Consider the following 26,297-nt stretch of genomic DNA (forward strand, 5'->3'; position numbering starts at 1 on the left):
TAGCGCTGTGGAAAAACTAAACTCCCATGTTTCAGGGCCCTTCATCGAAATAGCTTCTGTGCCTTTGTTTGAGGCCAACGAGTAAACTCAGCCCTAGAGACTCTACGAGTTCTGTTTACGTAGACTCTCACCGTGGCCAGATACGTACGGCCGAAAAATATTCCCGCAAATACGATGGGCCGTTTATAAAATTGGATTTTAGTCTTTATTCTTACCCTGTGGCTACCCGGGAGTGGATTCAAACTTTCGATCAGTCACTCATCTGGTCCTCCGATAAACTTTATTCATGGAACAAGGACCTTGGGCCAAGGGTGGTGGTGCTGAATGTTTAGGGCTGAGGTAGAAGTGATAAGCCGATTAAGACAGAGAACCTCACAGTCTAGCGGGGAAGATAAACATGAAGCAGGCACACAACCACACAATGTGTGACATGCTATATGAGAGAGCAAGTATTTCAATCCAAATTTCCTAATTACTGGTGACTTCCGGAGCAAGGTGGTCGTTTCCTCACCTATCAGAGTCTGTAACAGGGCTGAACAGGGCTGCTGGGTGGGTCGACATCACTCGTGTCAAGTGCATTGGTGCATAACAGGCACCCCCCCCCCACACACCCAAACAGGAGGTGTCATGGTGGCTAAGAATAAATTACTTCCGGAGGAAGGTAATGAAGGCAAAGAAGAAATAAAGTTCTTGGGGAAGGAAGGAAAGAATTCCTTATCACTATCTGTGGTTCACAGAGTGACAGAGTGACAGTGACGGAGTGGGAGAGGGGCAGGCATTCCTGCAGAAGGCATGGTCTGAGCGAGGGCATGAACCACTAGAAGCCGAACCAGGGAGGGTGGGAATTTGCAGCTGCCAGAGGAGGGGGTGGGGAGGGAGGGCAGGGCTGGGGCACCGCAGGCTGGCCCCGTGGCCATCAGGGGCGGCGGGCTGCAGTCAGGAGGCCCGGGCTGTGACGCCCGGTGTCCCTGAGCGGGGGACACCACTGGCCAGGAGGCTAATGAGAAACAGCACCAAATTCCAAGTCACCCATTTTCTTAAAGGTGCTAGAAAGCCTCCCGTGGGATCTGAGCCAACGGAGAGGCTTTCTGTAACGTTTTAGACCGAGTCTGAAGTGCAGGCCTGTCCCGGAGGGGCTCGGGGTGGCCTTCTGTGGGCCTACGAGGATTGCTGAAGGTCTCACCTATGTCACTGTTGGCTCAGGTTTGTGCCTTACTCATTGTCCTGCTGCAGAAATTTCCCTTTTTACAGGTGGAAGTCAAAGAAAATAACTGGAATTTGAGAATTAGCGAAGGATCTTCAAAATCACCATTTCTGACCCTTCTTTATGTTTAATGCTTCATCATTTACTTTGAGGGAGAGAAAGAGAGCATGCGGGAGTGAGGGAGAGAGAGAATCCCAAGCAGGTTCCACGCTAGCAGCACGGAGGCCGACGCGGGGCTTGATCCCATGACCCCGAGATCATGACCTGAGCCAAAATCACGGTGCTTAACCGACGGAGCCACCCAGGCGCCCCAGACCCCCTTCTTTACTATGTCTGTCACCTTCTCATTGTACGTCATGGAATCTCCACCTCAGATTCAGGAAACAAATGTTCTGGAGTAAGAAAAAAAAATTTTTTATAGAGCTGATAAATATGACAGGATAAATTACATGATAAACAGCCATGTGCAAATTCATGTACATAAAGGGGGCAGGTCCCGAAAAGAACAAAAGCAATTCATCTCCTTGCTATATCCACAGACCACAGCACAAGACATTAAAGATAACCCAGAGGCCCTTATTATTATTCATTATACTAACATCTTTCAAAACCAACCAATTTGGAGGTTTTAAATTACAGGCAATTATTACAAGGTTGAATGATACAAGACAGGTTTAATTATTTTAGAGGTCTTCAAATCAAAACGATCTGCATGCATTAGCATGAGATACACAACAAATCCCCTCCACTTGGTGACTTAAGCTAGCAAACAAGATTACATTTCTCACCCCTCAAGAGACTGCAGATATGAACGGGAAATCTAGTAATCACGACAGAACTGTCACTAAAACTTGCTACGTATAATGCAGTGATCTGCCTGTTTGCCTGCGAAACATAGCAGCGGGGCCTTCTTTTATGATGAAAACAAAGAAACAAACCACTTTCGTTGTGCAAAAATATTGCACTAAGAGCATCACAAAAGTAGGAGTCTTCGAATATTTAATTTTTGGCCTTTCTGAAAATTCAAAATAACCGATATTGAGAAGTCAGAAAAAGGTCTACGATCAGTAAGGCATCTGTTACTAGATGAACTGCCTTTAAAAGGCGAGGACAGTAATTGAGAATAATGACAATATTAAAGAGGGTATGTGAGCTAATTTTTCAGTAATGGAAAATCCACACGGCAATAGGATTTGTTTTGACTATTTTTCACTGCAGATGGCCCTCACCTTTTCAAGGTTATGGTTAGAAAAAGAACCTCAGGGGCACCTGGGTGGCTCAGTCAGTTAAGCATCCAACTCTTGGTTTCAGCTTAGGTCATGATTTCAGGGTTCGTGGGTTTGAGCCCTGGGCTCTGCGCTGACAGTGCAGAGCCTGCTTGGGATTCTCTCTGTCTCCCTCTCTCTCTGCTCCTCCCCCACTCCCATTCTCCCCCCACCTTTCAAAATAAATACATAAACTTTTTTTTTTTTTTTTTAATTTTTTTTTTTTTTTCTCAACGTTTATTTATTTTTGGGACAGAGAGAGACAGAGCATGAACGGGGGAGGGGCAGAGAGAGAGGGAGACACAGAATTGGAAACAGGCTCCAGGCTCCGAGCCATCAGCCCAGAGCCTGACGCGGGGCTCGAACTCCCGGACCGTGAGATCGTGACCTGGCTGAAGTCGGACGCTTAACCGACTGCGCCACCCAGGCGCCCCATAAAATAAATACATAAACTTAAAAAGAAAAAAAGAAAAAAAGAACCTTATAGGCTGAAACCATGCAGTGGGTACTTACTAAACAAGGGCAAAAATTATGAAGGCTCTGTGGTCTCTACAGTTTCTTGTCAAAACCTTGAAAACTTGCTTCTTGTCAGTTATAAATGTGTAGGGAAATGAACGCTACAATTGAAAACACTATAATCGACAACATAAACACATTGAGAATTTTTAATTTCTTGTGGGAATTTAGCAAGAGTGATCCAAACGATCAATGCTTGTTGCCTTCTCCACCTCACCCGACAGGAATGAAGTTGAGCATCTTTTCTACGCCTTGGGGACCCGTCACACTCTGCTCCCACCATTTAATCCTTTGTGCTTCCGATGCCACGCATATCCCCGAAGTCGTGGATGGCATCACTTCCTCTGGGACATCTTCAACCTGGTCACCTCCGCTTCCCTCACTGACGCGGTAAGCATCAGCTCTCACTGCACATCTGGAAGCCAGGGTCAACACTCCCCACGGAACTCTTCCTTCTGCGTCCCTTTGATGCCAATGTCATTGCTCTGCGGCGCTCCCATCCCGGCTTGGCCAATTTGCCTTTTTAAGTATCCGCTTTCATAAAATGTCGCGAGATATTACCAGGAGACAAGGGGGCACTGCAACTACACCTACAGCTGTCGGTAGACGCTCGATGAGCAGTGACTCTGAAGGAAGTGACATGACTGTGACATTCGCCAGAAGGAGCACCTGCTATTTCTGTAGTGATCTGTGGCCTGAAGGGCTGGCGATGAAGTTTGCTCTTTATGCAATTATGGTCAGCACACTAATGAGAACTCAAATCTGAACTGTGGTGTGGGGTAACTGTTTTTATGAACTAAACGGCGTGACTGAAACTCATGTAGACTGCAACCACGTAAAGGAAAGAGAAAAGACTGGGCACAATTCCAGTCCACTAGACAGTTTTATTCTAACTCCATGGCCTACAACTATTTCGCATTTGTTTGTGCTGGGGCAATCACCAAATTCCCAAGCTTTGCATACACGCTCGGAGTTGAAATGACACTTGAGTACTGGAAAAAATGAAACACTGAAACACAGTTCAACCCTTTTCAACGCAATGAAAATTGGCCCATCAAAATAATAACAGAATAACACGGTATACTAAGTATTTTACATCCAAATTCCCATTTAATACATCAAACCTTAGGAAACAGAGGCTTATAGAAGTTTCCTGGCTTGCCAAGATCACTCCCCTAATTGGTGGTAGGGCTATAATGAAACCCAGGTGTTTCCAGCTCTAGACCTTGTTCTTCAACCTTAGGTAACATGGAGGCCAAAGCCATTTTAGACAGACTTCGGTTTCCTCCATTAATAAAGTGTTTTTCTAGCCTTTAAGAAATCGCCGAGCCAAGTCATCTGAGAAACTTTTTGGAATACAACTTCATACAATGTGCTTTTATTTTGATTGGTTTTATTTGCATATAAAACCGTAATTTCCAATATTTAAAGAAGAGTGAAAAAGGCAATCAGATACGAATTTTGGAAAATATGTAACGGTAACACCAAAGTAAAGAATATCCGTAGAAAAACTGTGGGGAGTAATCATTTCAAAAGCAAGTAGGTACCGCATTACAGCACAGAAGACTGCAAGCAAGTTATTGCAGGTTGACTTTGAACAGTGAGAATCAATTTTACAAGTTATAAAAAAAAGCCTACGATCACTATCTTTTAATCTAGTCTCACTCTGCCCTGTGGTCTTCCCCCTCCCAGGTGCAAAGAAGGTGAGGAAGAAAATGGCCTGTATGTAAAAAGATAGGTTTACATTTCATTTTTACTTGTAGTTTCAATAGATGATTTTCTGCTTAGTCCTAGAACCCAGCTGGCTTTCAGGTGTTCTGCAATCTTTTTTACCAGACTTCCGTTTTAGAAAAAAATTTAAAAAAAAAAAAAGTTTTTTTTAACGTTTATTTATTTTTGAGACAGAGAGAGACAGAGCATGAACAGGGGAGGGTCAGAGAGAGAGGGAGACACAGAATCTGAAATGGGCTGCAGGCTCTGGGCTGTCAGCACAGAGCCCGACGAGGGGCTCGAACTCATGGACCGTGAGATCATGACCTGAGCCGAAGTCGGACGTTTAACCGACTGAGCCACCCAGGTGCCCCAGAAAAAAATTTTTTAACGTTTATTTAGTTTTGAGAGAGACAGAGACAGAGACAGAGACAGAGTGTGAGCAGGGGAAGGGTAGAGAGACAGGGAGACACAGAATCCGAAGCAGGCTCCAGGCTCTGAGCTGTCAGCACAGAGCCCGACGTGGGGCTCGAACTCATGAACTGGGAGATCATGACCTGAACCAAAGTCGGACACTTAACCAACTGAGCCACCCAGGCGCCCCTTCTTTATTAGACTTTCTTAAAACCTGTGACATGCTCACGCGACTGCCAAGGCTTTGCTGCAATTCTTGGAGAAAAACAGGTGGAACCATAGTGTCCCTGTCTAACCACAAGAGTCCGTACAACCAGGAAACATCTGAGCCGATCAGTATGTTTCTTAAGTTGACAGGATAAACCTCGAAAGACTAATCTTGGGAAAAATCAAAGCGTGAAATAGAAGTATGCAGAGAAGCAAAGATTAAGGAGCCGGCTGGAGGCTCAAGACATCGCTGTCTTCCTCCTTTATTCGTTCATTTTGCAAACACATATTGAGTAATAAACCCAGCGCTGGGTGATGAGAAGTGAGTCAAAGAATGACACAGTCCCTGCTCTTGACACACTGGGCTCTAGCTGGGCAAGGCAACCAGACAACTACATTAGAGGGTGATACGCCATCTAGTAGAATTATGAGCGGGACACTAGGGACGCTTCAAGGAAAGGCTGGTTAAGTGTCAGGTAAGGAGACAGAATGTGCTGGGAAAATAACACTGTTATGACTCATTTTTGTCCTCTTATGGCTCCTGGAAGGAGTCAAAGTAGTGAAAATGATGGGGACATGGGGAACTGCACCCGTGCAGTTTACTATCAAGACTGATTGAAATGGTCGGGACGTAACACGGGTACTTGCGTATAGAAATACACGGCAGGACTCTATATACTGCATTAATTGGGTCAGCTGTACAAACCGTTCTCTGTATCCCCTTACAAAGTTTAATTAACTTTGAGAACTGAAACCTGCCTTAGACAAAATAAGAAAAATTTAAAATTAAGGCATAAGACCCTCAGGTATATATTCAACCCTTTTATTGCCTTATTTCATTCAATAGGTCTTCTTTTTAAGATGCACTATACTCTACAATATTGCACACGGAAAGACGACAGGCTTTTCTAAAGCACGAGTCTCATCATGTCACTCTTCTTTCAAATCCCTTTACTGGTTTTGAAGTTTCTAGCCTGGGTGACCAGTATCCATCCTGGGTAATGGCACGGCTAAGGTATGAGGATTCATACGTGCGAGAAGGCAGTGGGCTTGTGTGCAGGTATGATGTGAACCCCACTTGGGGGCTGAGAGTGAAATATGTTGTTACGACCTTGGAAATCAACTCGTTTCTGCAAAAACGTAAGTAGCTTTGTACTAACACTTGCCCAGATAAATTTCTTTCCATCATTAGAACTCACGTATTCTGGTTTAAAGGAGTTGGCTACATTAAAAAATATATATATTCTTAAACAGTTTATTTAGATATACTCTGAACCCAGGGTCAGACAGGAGAAAGCTGTATTTTATTGGAGATCAAATTATATAAACAGTGGTAAACCTCTAGGATGAAAATCAAATTACATAATCAGAAATTGGTATGCTGTGAATAGATAATTTCCCAATTTTGGCTCTAAAACAGAAGTGGATTGAGTCGTGGGAATATCCATTTGTTGCTCCGTATCGTCGTTTCCAAGTTCTGTCAATCAGAGCCCCTCTTTCCGTGACTGAGGCAGGGTGACTCATTCTGAATGCCACCGAAGCAGTGCAAAGTTATCTGCAATCTGGGTCTTCTAACATCCTGGCTCTGCTTTAATGTAAACACATTCCTGAAAAGTGTTGGTGAATAAGCTAGCATTGCTGAACGAAGGGAAAAGTAGACGTGACGGTCCAGAAAGATAACTAAAAGCAGCATTAATACTGAAGATTTCCTTGCCTTTCGAGTTTTAGATGTAGGGCCCGAGCGCCATTTAAATAGAATAAATAGAAGTTGGTGGATGCTATAGTTCCAGCTTGCCGCTTTAGTGTCTCCCCTTGGGGGGCGCGTGAAGCCTGTGCCCTGGGACTCCAACTGACAGCGACAACTGCCACATGGCTGGAGGGCACAGACTCGCAGCTTCAAGGAAACGGGTACCAAGAGTGCCAATGGTGAGCCACTGGATGCCATCTGCCACTGAGAACCTGGCCCTCTCATTGGCTGGTGACTTACATAAGAAAAATTTTAAATTAAGGTTTAAGACCTGTAGGTATATATCCAATGCTTTCAAATCCCCAGTGATTAAATGACAGTGTAGTCGAGCACGATCAAGAAACTAATTCTTTTTTTTTTTTTTTTTTAATTTTTTTTTTTTCAACGTTTATTTATTTTTGGGACAGAGAGAGACAGAGCATGAACGGGGAAGGGGCAGAGAGAGAGGGAGACACAGAATCGGAAACAGGCTCCAGGCTCTGAGCCATCAGCCCAGAGCCTGACGCGGGGCTCGAACTGCCGGACCGCGAGATCGTGACCTGGCTGAAGTCGGACGCTTAACCGACTGCGCCACCCAGGCGCCCCAAGAAACTAATTCTTGAAACATGAAGAACATGAGGTTTCGGAGGAAGTGAGTTCATTGAGGTTGGAAATCAATACGGCTCTCATTAATAATATACCGTGGTTTACTCTCAGTAAATATTCATATGGTCCTGGTTATTTTTGGATTAAAATGGAACCATCATCTGATGAGAAGGTTACAGTGACGTTGAACGATCTCACTGTCATGCGGGGGGTAACAATCGCTGGCACAAATTTAGACACAGTTTGTTTATTTTTCAAATGAGGTTGAGCTAGTATGATTAGGAATGAATGGACCCTCCAAGTACATGAGCAATCAGAGTGCCAAGCAGAGCTGGCCAAGGCGTAAATGCTCACGACTTCATTTGTTAAAAGCACCCACACCAACTGTGTTTGATTTGTACCGCGATCCAAACACAAGGTCTACCTGTTGTAAAACCATGGAGTAGACTCAGAATATAAAACAAATTTTGTTGTAATGATATGAGCTAGGGGTTGAATCGGGTCCCTCTAAAACTCATACAGTGAAGTCCCTCCTACTCCTCGGTAACAAAGAACGTGACCTTGTTTGGAAATAAAGGTGTGCTGATGTAATTAGCGAAAACGAGGTGATACTGGAATAAGGTGGGCCTTAGCGCAATACGATTGGGGTCCTTATAAAAATGGGGAGATCTGAACACAGACACACACAGGGAGAATGCCATGTGAACACACAGGCAGAGATCAGGGTGACGCTTCTACAAGCCAAGCAGTACCAAAGATTGCCACCAGAAATTGCCAAGGATGGGGGACCACCAGAACCTGGGGAGAGGCAGGGAAAAGGGAATGAGCCCCGGACACCTTCATCCAGACGTCTCTGTTTCCAGAACAGACAGGGAATACATTTCTGTTGCTCTAGCCACTCAATCTGTGCTACTTTGTTATGGCAGCGCTGGCCGACTAATATGTGAAATGTATTCCACTGAGAAGGGGACCAAAACATAACAACTTGTATGCTGCTCTTTGAAGGAGCCCATCCTCCTTCAGAACACATCCTGTGGGAATAACTTCAAGGACCCTAAATTGAATTAACGATTGTTTTTTTCCAAAGGATAGGAGGAAACGCCGAACGAAATTTAGGGCGTGCTATTTCAGTATCTAGAGCTTGGGAATGTACATGGGCTGGACAGTACAGAGAACTAGAGGAACAGAATCCCTGGCTTCCATGAGATTTCTAGAATCTACATGACAAGAGAAAAGAAAGGGACAGAGATCAGGGAGTGGGGAAAAGAAAAGCTGAGCGGACGGCAGTGACACCGCTCGGCAGTGACACAGCACTCTGGCGGAGCAAACCGTGCACGGATTCCCCAAATGGGAGTAGGACGCGGGAACAAAAGGCTGATATCTCGAATGCTTAGCAATCGGGTGGTAGGAGAGAAAATGAAGAGACGGACAGGAATCAATGAAAATTTTCAAAACTGGAAACGCAGCACACAAAACACAGAGCCTTCGTTCGGCCCACTTACGTGTAAGGCCATAGGCTCCATGAGAAAACACAAAACACACTTAGGAAATATTATGAAAAGTACACAGGAAACAGATGAGATATACTCTGAAAGATATACTCTGCCGATATACTCGGCAGTGAGGTTGGGTACGTGTGTGTGCGCATATCAGTACGGTATTCATGTCTATACACACTTAAACATCTAGACGACAACTAAATCCGCCCAGGGAGACCAGAGGATCGGACCTGAATGAACTTAACAACCAGAACGAAGAGAGAAACTTTCCTCGGAGTTTACTGAAGAGATTTACATGCTGAAATTCCTTGTGTTCAATTTTTTGGAATGTAAGTATTCACTTTTAAAAACTACATTTAAATATTTAATATACCCCAATTAATGACTATCAACTTGAATATTTCTGTACATTCCTTTAGATTCTATTCTCACTATTTTTTTTTATTTATTTTGAGAGAGAGAGACAGCGAGTGAGCAGGGGAGGGGCGGAGGGATAGAGGAAGAGAGGATCCCAAACAGGCTCCGTGCGGTCAGCTCAGAGCCCGATGCTCAACTCACTGAGCTGCCCAGGTGCCCCTATTCCCACTTTTAAACTAACGAGTTAGCAGGCATGTAGACACCGCACACAAAAGCTACTGTCGACGGGGAAAAGTGAACAGTCACTTATCCTGTCTGTGCAGGGACAGTACGCTTGATAAATATAGCGTGTCTCCATAAGGAAGCTGAGATTTAAAAGACAAAAATAGTACACAAACAGCAAAGTCTGACAAAATAAAATTATGTTCTCCCAGATGACTCCAACGCCAAACCCAAACTATGATACGGGAAAAAGAAGGCTTAGTTAGTGGCAGGAGAACATCGACCTCCTAGCGGTGGTTACTCGGCTTGTGCGAAGCATTATTATTAATAAGAGCAAATGCAATACCCCTCAGATGGAGAGTCTATTTGGAATTTGAAATGAATGCTTCTCCTCCAATAATGATGCATATTCAAAAGCCAGCTATGAACCTTAGGTTTATTTTTTTAGGACTAGTATAGAGTTAATGTTCCTGGAACTAGCCAGAAGGGCTTAGAAACTAGTAAGTGCGTTTCCATGGTAACGGGCTGCTCTGCCAAGGAGAGATCGGTTCACACATTCCCTATAACCCAGCGACCGCATGGGGAGAAGGGAGATCTGCATTTGGGGTTTTCAGGGTCACTGCCAGCTATGATTTTTGCTAGGTTATTTGTTTTCATGAGAATTCACGTGGCATTCATGTTTACAAGTTACCTAAGCTTAATGGCGACGGCCATCGGCATGGGCTCTGAGGGAGGTATGGTGGTGACAAAGGCACCCACAGATTTCACTTTAATTCATGCTGTGGGTTACAGACCCCTGGCTGGAAGAGTCCAACGCGGAATCCCGGCAGAGGAGGGGCTGCGCCCAACAGGTGCGGCACCCTTCACGTACATGAAGCGCAGAGAGCGGCTGCTGTCCAGCAGGGGCTTCGTGAGCCCTGCTGGACAACTGACTTGTGACAACGGACCAGGGGATCGTCAGAAGGATCAGGCAGAAAGCATGGTTTCCAAAGACATGGAAGACAAGTGCGGGAGACGCTCCGTAACCCGGAAATGAACGATCACAACTTCCTGAATAAGGGTGCCTTCTTCAAGGGAGACTTTTTTCCCAAAGGAAACGTTCTCATTCTGCTTTGCTTCAAATGTAATTCTGGGTGGCGAGAGGAACATGAAAATGTCCTTCTCTTTTGTCTTACAGGGTTCGCCTTCTGGAGTGGCATTAACTTTTGGCCCGTTACAGAGGTTCTACGGTCAAGGATTCACTAGACGGGTGAAGGCAAGGCCACACCTATAATGCACGGCTGCCCCCCCCACAGAGAGTGGTCCCACGAGGATAGCACTTGCGTGCTGCAGTTTCCTCCCCTGTACCAAGGGCATATTGTGAAGATGAAGGGGGAAAATCCAGGTTAATGCTTAAAATGGGGCCAAGAGTATAGCAAGCATCCAACAAATGTCAGCGGCTACATGTCATTACCATGGATGCTATCAGATTGTTAATATTAAAATTGAGGCAGGGTCTCTTACGAGGCCTTGGGAAAAACGCAGGTCAATCTTATAAATGATGAGATGAAAACACAAGAGATTCTCAAAGGAACTCTCCAAAAGTGTCTACAGATACCTTAGACTTTATTTTGAATCAAACTAATTAATTGAAGGTCTTCTGAATCTTGCTAAGGTAACAGCACATTTGGGGAGAAGCACAGAAACTGTACTTCAAATGCGTAAATAAAATGTTCTAAAAGATGCCATCACGGCAAAAATATGTTTTTAATGTAGCGGTTAGTTTTGGTGGTATTTTACTTCTATGAAACGCCTTCTCCTAAAAGAGGACTGCCTGATGTAAAAATAAAGAAGGACTATGTGAACTTTTAATATGAATAGCCAGCTTTGAAGCAGAACTTATCAATGCACACCCATAGTATATCTATTTCTCAAATGATCTGTATCAAATCATTACAATGTCAGGATGTTTATGGCTTTCTCCCACCCAGTGAATGTGTTGTCAAATTGCCATAATTATTTTTGTCTTTATTTCGGTCATAACCTATTTATCATGCCAAATAGAGTATCTGCAAAGCAGAGCCATGGATGCTAATCAGAAGAAAATGACCAGGGAAAGAAATGTACTCTGGGCAGTAGAAGGTAATGTCTTTGGACTCAGCTTTTATTCTAGTTTTTTGTGGAAAGCAGAACTCCTAAAACTAAGGCACCCACAAATAGATCAACCGTGAAACTAAATCACTGCGAATTTAAGGCACAGTGTTTTAAGCACTACACTGAGGGAAGCAGCCGCCAAAGAGAAGCAGTAAACATCGAAACAGATCCCCAGTGCAAATGACAAGGCTGGCAGAGATCTGGAATGTTCTCAGAACTGTAGAGATTATAGCTCAGCCACAGATGACCTTCACACGATGAAATACTTTATGAGCCTCGCCCACTGAAGTTCACCGATCCACGCGGATGATACACAAAGGCAGCAACTGATAGACAGTATTAAGACCACAGAGTTGATGTGAAATAAAACCAATCATCTGTGAAGGTTTTATTTCAGCTTCTCCCTGCCCTTTGTGGGACCATTTGATTGTCACCTAAAACTTCAACGCCTTACTGCAGAGTTTTCACTACCGCTAAAGGCATATTCGTGGCACTAGCTCTGATCCCGTCAAAGGCAGTATTTATGTACACGGGAATATAAAACTGTTGTAACAAGGAAAAATGTTGCAGATTTACAAGGGATCAAATTTACAAGGGAGCAAGTTGAGGTGCATGGGTTTCATCTTGTAAACGCTCCGATCAGAAAGGCAGCATGAAAAGCAGAAAAATCTGTCCTTGATGGTTTTCGGATAAAATATCGCTTCCCCTTGGAACATGCTCATAACTTATTGTTCCTCCTCACATCCAGGATGGGGCCACGCCGAGCACCAGGCGTAACTTGGAAGCAGAGTTCCGTGTTCTTGGGACTTCCACATAAATTCTAGTGCGCGCAATCAACTGACAATCATGTCTTTCTCAAGTTTGGAAAGTGGAGAACATACGATTCGGTTTATTAAACTAAGTGTTCATTGCATCCCATAAAAAGAAGCATACACAATCCTCCCCCCCCCCCCACTCAAGTCTCCCCCAAGAATGAAGAGAATACAGACAATGGATTATGGAAGGAAAAAGGACCATTTCACTGAATTCAGAACTGAACTACAAAAGATGGGGAAGCCTGTCTGGAAACGTCATTTTATCACAGGAGTTCTAAACTGGATGTGTGAGTTGAAAACATTTAGGCCTTGCTACAACTAGAAATTCATCAACTCAGGAAAACAAGGAAGACAGCTACGGAGTGACTGGGTAACTGGGGAAATGCACTGTTATGTACAAACTCACTGAATATATGTATGCACATAGCAAAATGAGATTTAATGGAAAAACCGAAAGATGTGATTATCCTTTAAAATCAATCATGAAATTATTTATCATCCTCGCATACTTTAACAGGTATAAAATAAGTACATTTTTGCTATTCTGTGCACCGCTTAAAATATATACTATAACGGAATTTAGTTTTTCATTTAATTTCACCTTAGCAAACATTTATTGGGCCCCTCTCGTGAGCCAGGTGCTAGACTAACCATGAGGGATACAAAAATGACCGATACCTGTGCTCTGTCCCTGAGGAGATCAGATTAGAGAGGGAAAAAGATACCACTGGAATGGAAACATTTGATCTCAGTGCAGAATAAAGTATGTAAGAGCCACGAAACCACCCAAGAGGAGCACGTGGGGGTAAACTGTAGAGTCAAGGGTAACGAAGTCTTCCTGGAAGAGATGACGTCTGGGCAGACTCCTAAAGCTGAGTGCCAGGCCAGAAAACAGTCTAAAACCCAAGCCCAAGAGCATTAAGAATCTGCTATTCACAGAGGCTGTGAGTCCTTTCATGATCCTTCAGGGAAACCCTGTGTGTGTGTTGGGGGCAGGGGTCGGCAGGGGGGAAGATGTGCAGGAGAGGTAAACAGACCGTCATGGGGAATCTCATCTGAAGTGAAGCGGCCTGAACCTGACCTTGTAAGTGATGGGAGCCAGTGAATAGTGGTGAGTGGGGGCCAACGTGCCACTTGAAATCACCTGTGCTCTTTGGAGCGCGCAGGTAGACCTGGGCAGACAACGAGAGCAGCAAAACTTCAGAGAAGGTAGGACCAGGGCTTGAAGGAGATACATGGTATAGAGCTGGGTATCAGATGTTTTACTTTCGGGGATCCCTGCTGGCCTCACCCAACAGAAACATCGTTGGAAAGCTGCAAATTAATTTGGGAAGCCAAATCATATTTGGTAAGCCAAACCACACCACTGCCAACTTACTCGTGTTTCTATTAATTTCATTGATTATTAAGTTGGCGCTGGGCCCTAAAGGGTAGAGCTTAGAATGTAATACGAATGGAAGTCTTCACAGTATTTTGTCGGCTGCAGAAGTTGTCTGTAAAGTAAAGGTTATGTGGAACATTGGCGTGTAAAACAGACAGACACACGGTGGTTTTGGCTAAAGCAGGGCCTCAAATCTCAATGCCCCGTCAGCCTGGAAACGTCTGTACTCCAGGGAACGGTGCTGAAAACCACTGAAGAAGCCCCATTCATTGACTCCACTGATAAGCAAATGAGGTCTCCTGGGCAGAGGCCTTGTTTCAGAGTTGTGATGGAGAAGGAGACAGATGGGTTCACATGCACGGCTTTTCCAGTTATGAGCCACGTTACTTAGACAAGTCACTTTCCTTCTATGCTTCTGTTGCTCATCTATAAAGTTGAGGTGACAGCGCCCCCCATTCCTCAAAGCGCAAGTGCTTTGTAAAATGTATACGTCTATGAAAAAAAAAAAAAAGCAAATTGCCAACCTCCATTGAGAGAGCTGGCAGCAAAGCCCAATGATCCGAGTCCCAGATGGCCGAGTGAGCCATCCAAGACCCCTCCCCCTAAGGATAAGGATGGAGGTGACAGAGAGCATGGGTCTCTTTGAGGCCACTACAGAATCCACAGCCTGGAGGGGAACTGTTGTTGGCATCTACAGCAAGTTTTTTTGTTGTTGTTGTTCAGAGAATCCTTTAGTAGATCTAATGTGCCAAAAGAATATGGTTTCTAAATAGGAAGAAAACATTTAGCTCCAAAGTCCGGGATCTGGCGCGTGAACCATCACTCTTGACACGCTTTGGCAAGGTGTACAAGAAGGCTGCATCTGCAGCCAAACATGGGCTTGTATCTTGCCCCCTGATAACCTGCTCCGTTCCAACAACTGCCTGCTATGAGAATTAAGCGAGATGATGCATAAAGGCCAGATGACTGGCCTCTGAAAAGCGCCTAGTAAATGCTAGGCCAACACCGGTTCCACAACCTTCCGCTCGTGCCCCATCGTGTAAGTCACTATGCTATGGAGCTATTTGTCCATTAATATTCCACTGTCTTCACCGGGAAACACAGCAGCATTTAACACGTAGTCTTAGAGGATCACCATCCGTTACTGACCAGTGAGGAGACTGGAAATCAGAGAGGGCAGTTTGTGAAGTATTTTACACAGCAATAAGGCGTGAGCTTAAAACAGAGGTAGCACCCTCTACAAAATATCCTAAGACGCGCACGGTGGTCTTACTTATGTATGAGGCCAACTGTCAACGACATGGCTACTTTTACTTTAAAATAGAAGACCATTTCAGCTAGCAGTTCAAAACCAGGTTTCAACAGTCATAAAACATGAGATCGACTGGATGTAAATGTCTAATGATCATGAGGTGCTTTGAAATACGGTTGTTGTATTTAAGGTGAACGCATGATGTCAAGTGTCATTAATACAATGAAAAACCCCCAAACGTTGCAGATTTGGCATAAAGTGTCTTCAGGGAGAGACTTAAAGTCACATATCCATATAATTTTTCTTAATTGCTCTTTAGCACCTCTTAATCGAAAGCTCAGTGGCCAAAGGATGTGAAGAATAAGAGAGAGATGCTCTTCCAGGCTCCAAATGAGGCCATTTGCTTTGGTCTGGCACCCCCGGAAACCAGCTGAGGATGACTGGAGAGTCAGTTACGAAGACGTGAGCACTGGCCACGGCTGATGAACAGCAGGGCAGCGGGCAGGTCCTCATTTGCAAAAGGACAGCATCAAGGAATGCGGCAAGGAATCAGTTACACGAAAGCAGAATGCAGCACGTTACGTAACAGGGACAAGTTCCGGGGAAGGTTCAAAGTGCAGAAACACACGTCGGTAGGGGAGGAAATGCACGCGGCCTTCAAATGCCTTATAAGTAAACATGCCAGGTGTATTCTGAGATCATTTATTACATTCTCTAAAAACCCAATGTGAATAAAACCTTTTCAGGCTCAAGTTCAACAAACGTACGCGTCTTTCTGGTTCTCGACAAGCCAATGGTCAAAATCTTAAATCTGTGAGGGTATTGGCTTTCTAAGATCTCCTCATTGATTGTATGAAGAAAAGAAAGGGGGGGGGGCGGTTCTTAAAAGTATAGCATGAAATGAACCACAAATAAAACTAGGAGAATAAAAGAAAATGAAGCCCTGCCTTCTCCCCTTATTTTTGCTGTCTACTGCCAGGGTTCTGGAGCAAGGACACAGAGCCTGAGACAGAGGCAGAAGAGGCAGTGGGATGGGGAAAGACAGTCACGTATCAATGCCGACCCTGACTCACCAGGGATGTCCATGCTGATATAGTCTGTAAGACAGTGTGCAGAAGGGGGTCTTGAGATCGCAGTATGGGAGCTCACGCCTTTGCTAAGTTTAGGATCTAAGGCTACTGGGTGGGGATATTGACCACGATTCCAGCAATCAAGTATAAATATCCCACTGGCACCTCGGTGGAACCTCTTGGAAAGTAATCCACATTAACAGATGGAAAGAACAGCCTCGCAGCCCCCTCTCTACCTGGGAGATGGAGAGTGGCAGGGTATAAAAGGTGTTAAGCTTTGCAGTGAAAAGTCATGTTTTCAAAAAACGGGATTCAAGTCCACGGTTCACTGGATGGAAAGCAAGCACGAGAATCTTACAAAACCACTTAAAATCTCAAACTCTGCCACTACGTATGGGCCAACTGCCTTCAAAACGACGCTTGAAAACAGTATGTTTGTCTGTTAACCGGGGTGCACACCATCAATGCGTTGCACTTCCTCCTTTGCACGTCCACTATATGAGATGAATGTCAGCCAGCAAGGTCTAGGTCACAAACACACCTCTCAGGAAAGATAGCATGGAGGTTTCAGAGGACACAGAGAACAGACCCTTGGCATTCACAGACAATGCGACGATCTACGAGAATAGACCAAAGATTCGAATACACGGTTCAGTCGTACTGGAATCTTCCATAGGTCATGGATCTGAGCTACCCACAATTTAGCCATTCTCTTCTGGCATGTGATCAGGGCTTCTGTTCTGCCTAAAATCCATCATTTTCTTCGATCTTTTCGCATTTTCTTTACAACCAACCCCAAGATGAGTTAACGGACACTCTTCTCAAAATTAGTTTTCAAACACAAAGTTTTTATCCCTTCACGAGAAGGACTGAGAATGTCAGTGTCTCAGGGGGCAGGAAAGGTTCCTTATACCCATTAAATCCCCAGGTGCACTAGGGCAGTGGATTCCTGTATTTTTTTTTTTTTTTTAAGGAAAAGATGAATGGATTAACACACAGGCAGAACGCGAAGCCGGGGTGAGTGTGAACAGTAGGCATGGCTGTGCTCATTCCTCATTTTTCATGAGCGCTGATGTATGTCTTTTGAGGCGGTACCTCCCCCCAATTGCAAATTAAGGCCATTATTGAACTTGGGGCCAAGCACAAATAATTGAGCTTTTGAATGCTGAATCTGAGTCCCTAGGGAACACAGACTTTGAGCTAAGGAACAGAACTGTATCTAAACTAAATTTTGTAAACAAAACCCTATTTAAATGCAGTTGAGGAGTCCAGATTTAAAGAGCCTTTTGATAAAGCTAATTATGCGTTCACTGCTCCCTCATTTGACTAGCTTAAAGTTGAAGCTCAAGTTCTTACCATAACATTCAACTGTAACTCGTTACAAACAACTCAACTTTTCCTTTTTTTTTTTCCCCTTTCTTTTTCCTGACTTCATTTTCTCCTTCCTTTTGCCGCATGTAGACTGTGTCTTTGTCTTTCAGCGAAGTGATGCACCCGGTCCCGTTAACCCCTCCTGCTGCCATATCTTGTGTCTGCAGAGGATGCTGCTACCAGAACTTGTAAAAGACAGAGGAGACCTACAGTGATTTTCCTTTATACGCAGAGGAAACCCTTGAGTCCTATTCAAGTCCACAAACTATTCTCGATCGTCTACAGTTTGCTAGATTCTGTGCTGGATTCTAAGACACGGGGTTCAAACATAATTCCTACCCTCCGATTGCTTATATAATCCGCCAGCAAAAAGCAGAGGAAACGTAACCGTAACACAAATCAGGTAACGGTAAGTACGCCGTATGTATGCAGAGACTGAAGAAAGTACACGACAGAGACACTCATGGTCCTAAGGGGCTATGAGTGCTTGTAATGTAAGTTCTGAAATAACAACGATTTAGGAAAGAGCAAAGTCTTCATGCAGGAGGGGAAACTTGAACCGGACCTCACAAATCACGGGGGGATTCTGATCGGGTTTCTACTTGGGTTTCTGGCCGTCAGTGGGTCTGTTTTACCTTCCAGTGGAGATGCTGTGGTTTCCTCTCGACTGTGTTTTCCCTGAGTCTATTTAGATGTCACTCTATTATGGACATTTCAGAACCGACAACGGCTCTCCAATCTGTGCTGTTGAGCGAAACTGTGATTTTCCTGAAGGGCTTCCAGCATTGATAAATGACTTCATTTCCCTTCAGGAAGCTCGTCAGTCCACAGAAGCATACTGAGGCTGTAGGACATCCTAAAGTCTTCTCTAAGATTTCAGCCCCGCCCGTGCCCCTTCAGGGCAGGTGCCGATGGATGCCCGCCAGACGCCACCGTTGAGAGCCCGTGTTCTTTACAGTAAGAGAGAATTGTTTAAGAAACTTACCATATCATTTGAGAATCATACAAATGCTTACAGCAAAGGATGACTGCGAGACTGTGCCTGTAAATGTACATGGTATATACTAAATTGTGAAGAAACTCGGTGAATGAATGAGTGGTAGAAAGTCTTGGATTTTGCTCAACAAAAGCTTTTTTCTTTTTTAAGGAACAGGTAACTTTTGAGATGGGCCTCCAAGGAACTCCTCGACTCCGAGAGTGAGGCGCTGATAAAGAATTGTGGGACGGAAGACGCACACAAACTCTGCTGAGCCAGGTGTGAAGGGCACACGAGAAGAGTAATAGATCCTGACTTTGGGTAAGTGTGGAGAGGCCAGCCGAGAGGTGGCTTTTGCTGCAAGGCTCTGGACTTTAAATTTGATCAATGGGTACCTGGGAGAAAACAGGGTTTTGGAGCAGGGAAGGAACAAGATGAAAACAGTGTTGGCAAAAAAATGTTCTGCCTGCTAAATGGACTGGTCTGACAGCAGAGACCAGAGGGCAGGCTGACTGATACAATAAGGCGAAGTCAGTAACAGAGCTGTTTGGTGTTGAAGGGACAGGGTCTGACGTCTAATGCATGAGGAAAAGCCGGTCAGGCTCGGCCTCCCTGGACACGGATGGTAAAGAGCCAGCAGTGCCTCAATGGGGCTTCCTTCCAGAGGAAGTTCCTTCCAGTGACCGTCGTGATGGAAACTGCATGTGTTTGTCTGAGGATGATGCTGAGCTGAGCTCGGCTTTACACGTGTCTTCTAGAGTCAGACCCACCAGACCCAAGTAAAAGCAAGAGGTCAATTTCAAGACAGTGACAGACCAGTGCTATGGGAAGCTATGAGAGCAGGTACGTCCGAACACCATCCAAAGGCCATGTGCAGAGGCCAACTTTCTCCTAGGGGTCTTAGTCTGTTCCGGATGCTACAACAAAATGCCACGGACCGGGTGGCATTTATAAACAATAAGCATTTCTTTCTCACAGGTCTGCGGGCTGGAAGTCCAAGATCGAGGTGCCAGTGTGGTTAGTCCTGGGGAAGGCCCTCTTCTGGGTGCGTCCTCACATGGCAGAAAGGGCAAGGGATCTCTCTGGAGCCTCTCTTACCAAGGTACCTTCCCATCCCGAGGGCTCCACTCTCATGACCTAAGTACCTCCCAAAGGCCTCAGCTTCTAGTACGATCACATTGGGCATTAGGATTCCAACATACGCATGGGGTGGGGGACACACTGAGACCACAGCACCAGGCTCTGGAAGAGAGTGACCAGTTTGGAGAGGATACTCCAATGCTCACTAGTCACGTGGTCCTGAGAAGCCTCCACCTCTCTGAACTTTGCATAGTCAGGATGCTTGGACGCTTCCTCAGTCCACACCTCATGGTGGAGCAGAAACTCAACAGGCTGGAGAATAAAAAGTGAAGGACTTGACAGGCCAGCTTTTTACTTGCCACTACTCTGTATGTGTCCTCCTCTCTCTAATGGGTGTTTTCTTACAGCCCCTTTCTCTCATCACTTGACTTTCTGGTCTCACCCCTTCTCTAAATGAAGACCACCCACAGTTTCTAGGGAGTGGTTCCAACATTCCACAAGATATCCATGTTGACTTGTGACTTTCCCGTTCCACTTTCCCACTGTCCAATTATCCTCAACTATGTTTCCCATTCCATTTATGGCCCTAGCATTATAAAGAAATCAACGGGTATGAAAAGTCTAGTAAGGGATTGATAGAAGAGCCTGGGGGTAGACTTGGGATTTTATACCCAGTGCATCTTATCACACGGTTGCCCTTTCAGGAAGTTTCAACCCCTTCAGTTCTTGCATCCTCATCCACACGATGAAGATCCTTAAAGCCTTCTCTGCAGGGCAAGTAAGCAGATGAGGCACAGGATGCCTCTAGCATAGCACTCCCCAGGTAGGCCTTCCACGGACCATGGGCTTAGCTCTTCTTCTAATCTTTGTAGAAAACCAGTGACTAAGGGCGCCTGGGTGGCTCAGTCAGTTAAGCATCTGACTCTTTGGCTCAGGCCATAATCTCACAGTTTGTGAGTTCAAGCCCTGCATCAGGCGGACCATGTGGAACCTGCTTGGGATTCTCTCTCTCCCTCTCTTTCTGTCCCTCCCCCACTTTCTCTCTCTCTCTCTCAAAATAAATAAATAAACACACTTAAAAAAAAAGAAAAGCAGCGACTACATCGACAATGAACTGATGTATACTGCAATAATCACTAGTAATTAACAACAACAAAAAACTATGGGCACACAGTAACTTACAGAAGTTCTTTCCTTTGATTAAAAAAGAGCATTTCAAATGTGCCAAATAACTGGTAATTTAACAATTTAAATTGCCATCAGTAGTGGCCTCTTGAATTTCATAATAAATACGCGTTAAATCCTCAAAAACAGAATTCTACTTTCCGTCTGAGTATAGGACTATTTTGTTTTAGAGAGGAGAATATCCCTACCTCTAACTTCACAGAAGCCTATATGATTTTTGTGAAGGAGAATAAGACAAGTAAAATCCCAGCTACTTTTTCCCAGAGAATGCCCCTCCTCTTCCTCTGCTTTTTTAAGAAGCACCAAGCAAGGTCAAAGCCTGGCTCCACTGGGCTGCACGGCGGGTCTCATTACCACCGCTGGCTTCCCTGACTCCTGGGGAGACCTTGCTCAAGGTCAGCTGAGCCGGCTTTGGGAGAGCCACACCTGACTGTACCGGTGGAACTTGAGCTCTGAGTCATTTGCTTGGCAAAGAGCTGATCTGGGAAAAGGCAAAAAGTCAGAGATGCTGGCGTGAAAGGTGGATGAGTCATGGACAAGGAACAAATCTTTCGTTAGGGAGGACCAGCGTTAGGAGACACTAAAATGGAGAAACAGCGGTTTGGGGAAAACTAGCGTGGATTTTTGGTCAGGAGCATTTAACACACACAAAAAGCAGGCCAAGGTTGCTTTTGCTCCCGGCAATGTCTCAAGTACCCAGCACTCACACTACGAAGGAACAAAAATCTGTGCCAGAGAAGTTTTGGAAAAGGAAGCTTTCCAGGCGAAACTGCCTTTATCAGTTGCTTAAGTTTGATTCCAATAATAAGAAACTAAAACACTGTAACTTATTTCCTCAAATTGTAATCACATGGGTAATGCATAGAAACCGTTTGTTTCTTTCACGGTGACTTACATAAACATTATACAGGGGGTTTCATATACTAGACTGAAAAAACTCAAAAGTTTAACCAAGAGAACACTGCAAGGTCATTTTATGCCTTTCTTTTCTTTTTTAGTTTCCTTGAGTAAGGAACCATGTTTTAAAAAGACACACCTTGTACTCTTAAAACAACGTAATCTTAAATGCACGTCTTGAGTAATAGTGAAAAACACGAATGACAAGATTAGTACCTAGGTCTCCATAGGGTTACTTATCTCTATTTCAAGAACGCAGAACAAAACAAAGTTTTAATACACTTCAAATGCAAAAACCACCCCAAACAGTTGAACACATTTGGATGGCGAGACAAAAACTATGCTTTTCAACAACGATCTTTTAGAGCCCTTTTGAAGTAAATGTTTCCATCTTACTTACGGGAAAACCAGCAGAAACACAACTGAAATCAGCTTGTGTACAATTAACTGACTTAGACACAGGGCCAAGAGTTAGTGTCTCCAACCCAGGCGACATCGCATTAATGAGTCAACGTGGCTGAATCCTTTCTCATCTCTCCCATGCAGGACCTCAGCTAAATGAGAATATTGACAAATATCGACAAACTCAAGATGGTTATGCCTGGGACAGTAACTGCCTGTCTTCTCCGGAATCTGTCTGGGAGGGAGAAAGGACGTTCCTTCACTTCTTGCATGCCTCTGCGGAACCAGGCACTCCCACAGCTATGTCCTTGGCCTTCTCCAAACCCCTACTAGCTTGCTGTTATCTTAGCTGGCATGTGGGCAACTGAGGCTCAGAGAAGTAAAGTCCGTTCGCAGGGTTGGTAAGCAGTGGAGCTGAGTTCACACTCGTGTCTACTCAACCCCTCAGTGTTTTCCTGGCCACCAGGGTCACAAATTCACCTGCTCTCAGGAGCGAGCCCCCTGGGCATTAACATCACACGGCGGTGTCTGAAAAAACACGGGAGCTGGGAATCATAAAAGGGACCTACAGGCCCATTGGTGGGGGGCCTGCTTTTAGCACCAGAAAACCCCCTCCCTTGTGGGCACATCGGGATGGGTGGGCTCCTCGAATGAGGCCGAGTGGAGAACACGGGTCCTGCTGGAGGCACTCCCTATGAAATCCTGTGTGCAGGGGCAGTTTTGCAATCTCAGACCTGGGGATGGAGGGCGTGGAGTTCCTTCCAGCCAACAGGAGCCTAGGGCTTTCCTCTCAGCACTTCTTATATCCGGGATAAGAAGATAAGGTGATGGATTTCAGGGCATATCACTGGGGGGCACTGTTGGCTTTTTCTGTAATGCCTCTCTCTCCACAGATGGCAGAATTCCACCTGGCACAGGCCGGTTCTTACCTGTTAGCCTAAATTAGATTCTGAAGTTCCTGGACAGTGGTAACATCTACCCAACAATGTCATGCATAATGCAGTAAAAATAAACTACAGAATGCATGACATACTATACGGGCAATGGCCCAATTCACATGGATGCTGGAAAAGAGGCTTGAGGAAGGCTGTCAATCAAATGGGAGCTTGTGGCCACTTGGGAATATGGCGCTGAGGTTAAGACTGTGCTCTCGTGACGTCTGTGCCTTAAGTGACTGCAGACATCAGTTAACTGAAGAGCTGTCTCTCAACTTCCTAAACATTTCCAATGTCCTCGTTTGGTGATATCGAACTCTCAGCCCCTCTGGAAAAGGGAGGAACCATCTGGACCCTCATCACTGTTCATCCACGTCCTTGCTTCCTTCGGGGGAAAAAGGGTCTGGTTCTAGGATGTTTCCAGGCTCTCCATCAGCTCTGGAGACCAGGAAGGAATCCTGGGGTGGTGTGGACGCGGGACGAAATGCCCAGCAGTCTCTTCATGAAGCACGCACATTTCCATAGCTGTTGGCTATCTGCCAACACTTGTCCCCGGCCTTCTCGGTCTGTCCCTTGGCTGGCCATTAGGTTCTGGCCTCCTGACATGGCCTCCTTTGGGAGCCATCCTGCAAAACTCTCTCTCCCCAAAACTCCCAGGGCACTTAATGCTGGCCCTACACCATTCGGCCTGTCAGAAAACACCATTTCATTCCCCGACCATAGACAGTGTACTTTTCATTAAAAAGTACAAAGATGTTCACTTTTTAATGTTGCCTTCAAACCCACGCACTGACAAGTAGCTGGTCACTGATTATTGGTAAATACAACACGGCCTTTGAAAAAACCGTCACTACTAAGCAAATACATAGAAGACATATCATGGAATCCCTTGGAAAAGCAAAAGTAAATCAAGGTTACTGTTACTTTTAGTCCTAGTAGAGACCTCCAAGACAGGGGCTCCTTGTTTTTCTTTGTCTTTTTTTCTTTTTTGGTCAGACAGCAAAATATCTGAAACCTCAGCCTCTCAGCCGCTTTGTCCTAATGTAATAATGTCACAGGTTTTCAGAGAGAATCAATACCTTCTGCTCAGAACAGGTCCAAATCAAGCAATGTACTTACTTGAAAGAGGAATGAGTATTTTATGGACGGTAGGCAGAAGTCACAGGGAATCCTTTCTACCTTAAGCTACTCTCTGCAGCATGCAATATCTGAAAATAGAGAAAAAACTGCTATTGCTTTCTTATTTGACAGAAATAGGCAGGCTACTAGATATATATAGCAATGGAAAATGATGGTTCTTTTACAAATGGGCGCATGAATTAAAAAAAACAAACAAAACAGATAACAAACAGGTAGGTACACCAAAATGTGTTAGTTCTCACACACTTCACTTAGAGGCGAAGGGTTTTTTGCTCACCTCAGCTACGCTTTTAAGGAGACATTTAACCATGGGCGGCAATTATATAGAAGAACCTGCACGCTGAGTTGTGAGGAGTCACATAAATAAAGGCTGACAGGACGTCATCTCATTTCTGGAACTGCTGCCCTGCACATCCCGAGTCTGAGTCTACCCAAGGTCTGACAGGGTGTTCGCATGTCAAATGGCCTCAGGGCCATCTGGTTGACCCCCCCCCCCCACCCCTTCAGAACAGGAAACAGGCCCGCTCAGGTAAGGGGCTTCGCAAAAACCACTCAGCTGGCTGGGGCAGAGCTCCAGGAGTACCCCTACCTGCACTGTCAAGCCCCCATGATAGTATTCATTCATTCATTCATTCATTCATTCATTCATTCATTCTCAAGTACTGGCAGAGCACTTTCTATGAACCAAGTTCTATTCTAGGTTCTGTGGCTGAAGGGAAAAATGTCTGACCTCAGCATCTCCATTCCAGTGAGGGGAGACTATATTCTCAGAATGTCCCGCTACATGGCGGCTGGAGACATCTGAAGGCAGCGGGGGAGCTAGCCAGGGGTCTACTGGGGGAGGCACATTCCAGGCAGAGGGGGCAGCCAGGGCCCTGAGGCACAAGGAGCCCAGGAGGCTGCTAGGACTGGAGCAGGGGACATGCGGGGACCCAAAAGTAGTGGCTAAGTCTGTGGCAATGGACGAAGCAACCAGTGGAAAGCAGGTGTCAGAGAAGCTGATGAAGCACAGAACTTTGGAGGGTACCTACTTAACAGGTGGGCAGAAAAGGAGGAGCCTGGAAAGAAACAGTTCAAGACAGGAGAAAAATGGAAGGGGGCTGTTTCCCAGAGGCCAGCAGGCCAGCTCCCAGCTGCTGTCTCTGGTGGTCAGCTCTGAAGGAGAATACGCCCAACACAGAGAGTAGCAGTAGAGGGAAGGCAGAGGGAAGTCAAGGCTGCGATATGACAGATGTGAAAACGTGGATACGGAGGCCCGACTAGAGCAAAACACTGCAGAATGCTGACTGCAGGTCCCGAATATCGGAAACGCAGGACCCGTATCCACGCAGACGGTTCACTGGTGGCAAGATCTAATGCAGACTTGTCCTTAAAGTGGACCTTCCCCCCACATTGGGCACGATTTAAAAGACGCCTAAATTCGATGAAATGTGTAAGGAAAGGAAAGCAGAAGGCCTCCATCATAGTAAGGCCAAAGGCAAGTGTTATCATCCGCGCCCCAACTTTACAAGCCTGTCTTTAGTGAGCATCGACAAAATAAATGACTCCCACAAAAGAGTCAACAGGCCTCTAAGAGCAAAAGATTATTCCTGGCAAGGCACACGGTTGCAAAAGTCATCACTGAATTGCTCGGGAGTACAACAGTAATGAAGGTATTTTGCGATTCCTTGAAGGTGGATTTTTAAATTACGAGGTACATTTAAATTACTGGATGCCTCAAAAAAGGCTTTTTTAAGTCCCATGTTATGTAAATCTACTAAAACATAAATACTTCCGTGCAACAATCCAGGGTGCATTCTGCAAAGGTGCAGAAGGAAAAAAAAAACGAGGTTTATCTTCAGGACGTTCATTACAGATCACAAATAGGACCACATAGTAAAACTGAAAGTCAATATAAGCTACAGAACAGCCTTGTGGCCCACGCCAACTCCTAC

At 45.1% G+C, this 26,297-nt stretch overlaps 1 protein-coding gene across 8 annotated transcripts in view; it reads right to left on the reverse strand.

Moving 5' to 3' along the window:
• The window catches only part of FAM110B (family with sequence similarity 110 member B), a 145,161-nt gene that overhangs the window by 38,953 nt on the left and 79,911 nt on the right, over nucleotides 1-26,297 (reverse strand). For 2 of the 8 annotated variants that reach the window (XM_030303696.1, XM_030303700.1), the window contains one exon: nucleotides 24,343-24,431. The exons of the other annotated variants lie outside the window; for them this stretch is intronic. The gene's annotated coding sequence lies outside the window, so the exon portion shown is untranslated. The remainder of the gene's footprint in view (nucleotides 1-24,342; nucleotides 24,432-26,297) is intronic. 8 annotated transcript variants of the gene reach the window in all.

Source organism: Lynx canadensis, chromosome F2, assembly GCF_007474595.2.
Source record: "Lynx canadensis isolate LIC74 chromosome F2, mLynCan4.pri.v2, whole genome shotgun sequence".
Taxonomy (NCBI): domain Eukaryota; kingdom Metazoa; phylum Chordata; class Mammalia; order Carnivora; family Felidae; genus Lynx; species Lynx canadensis.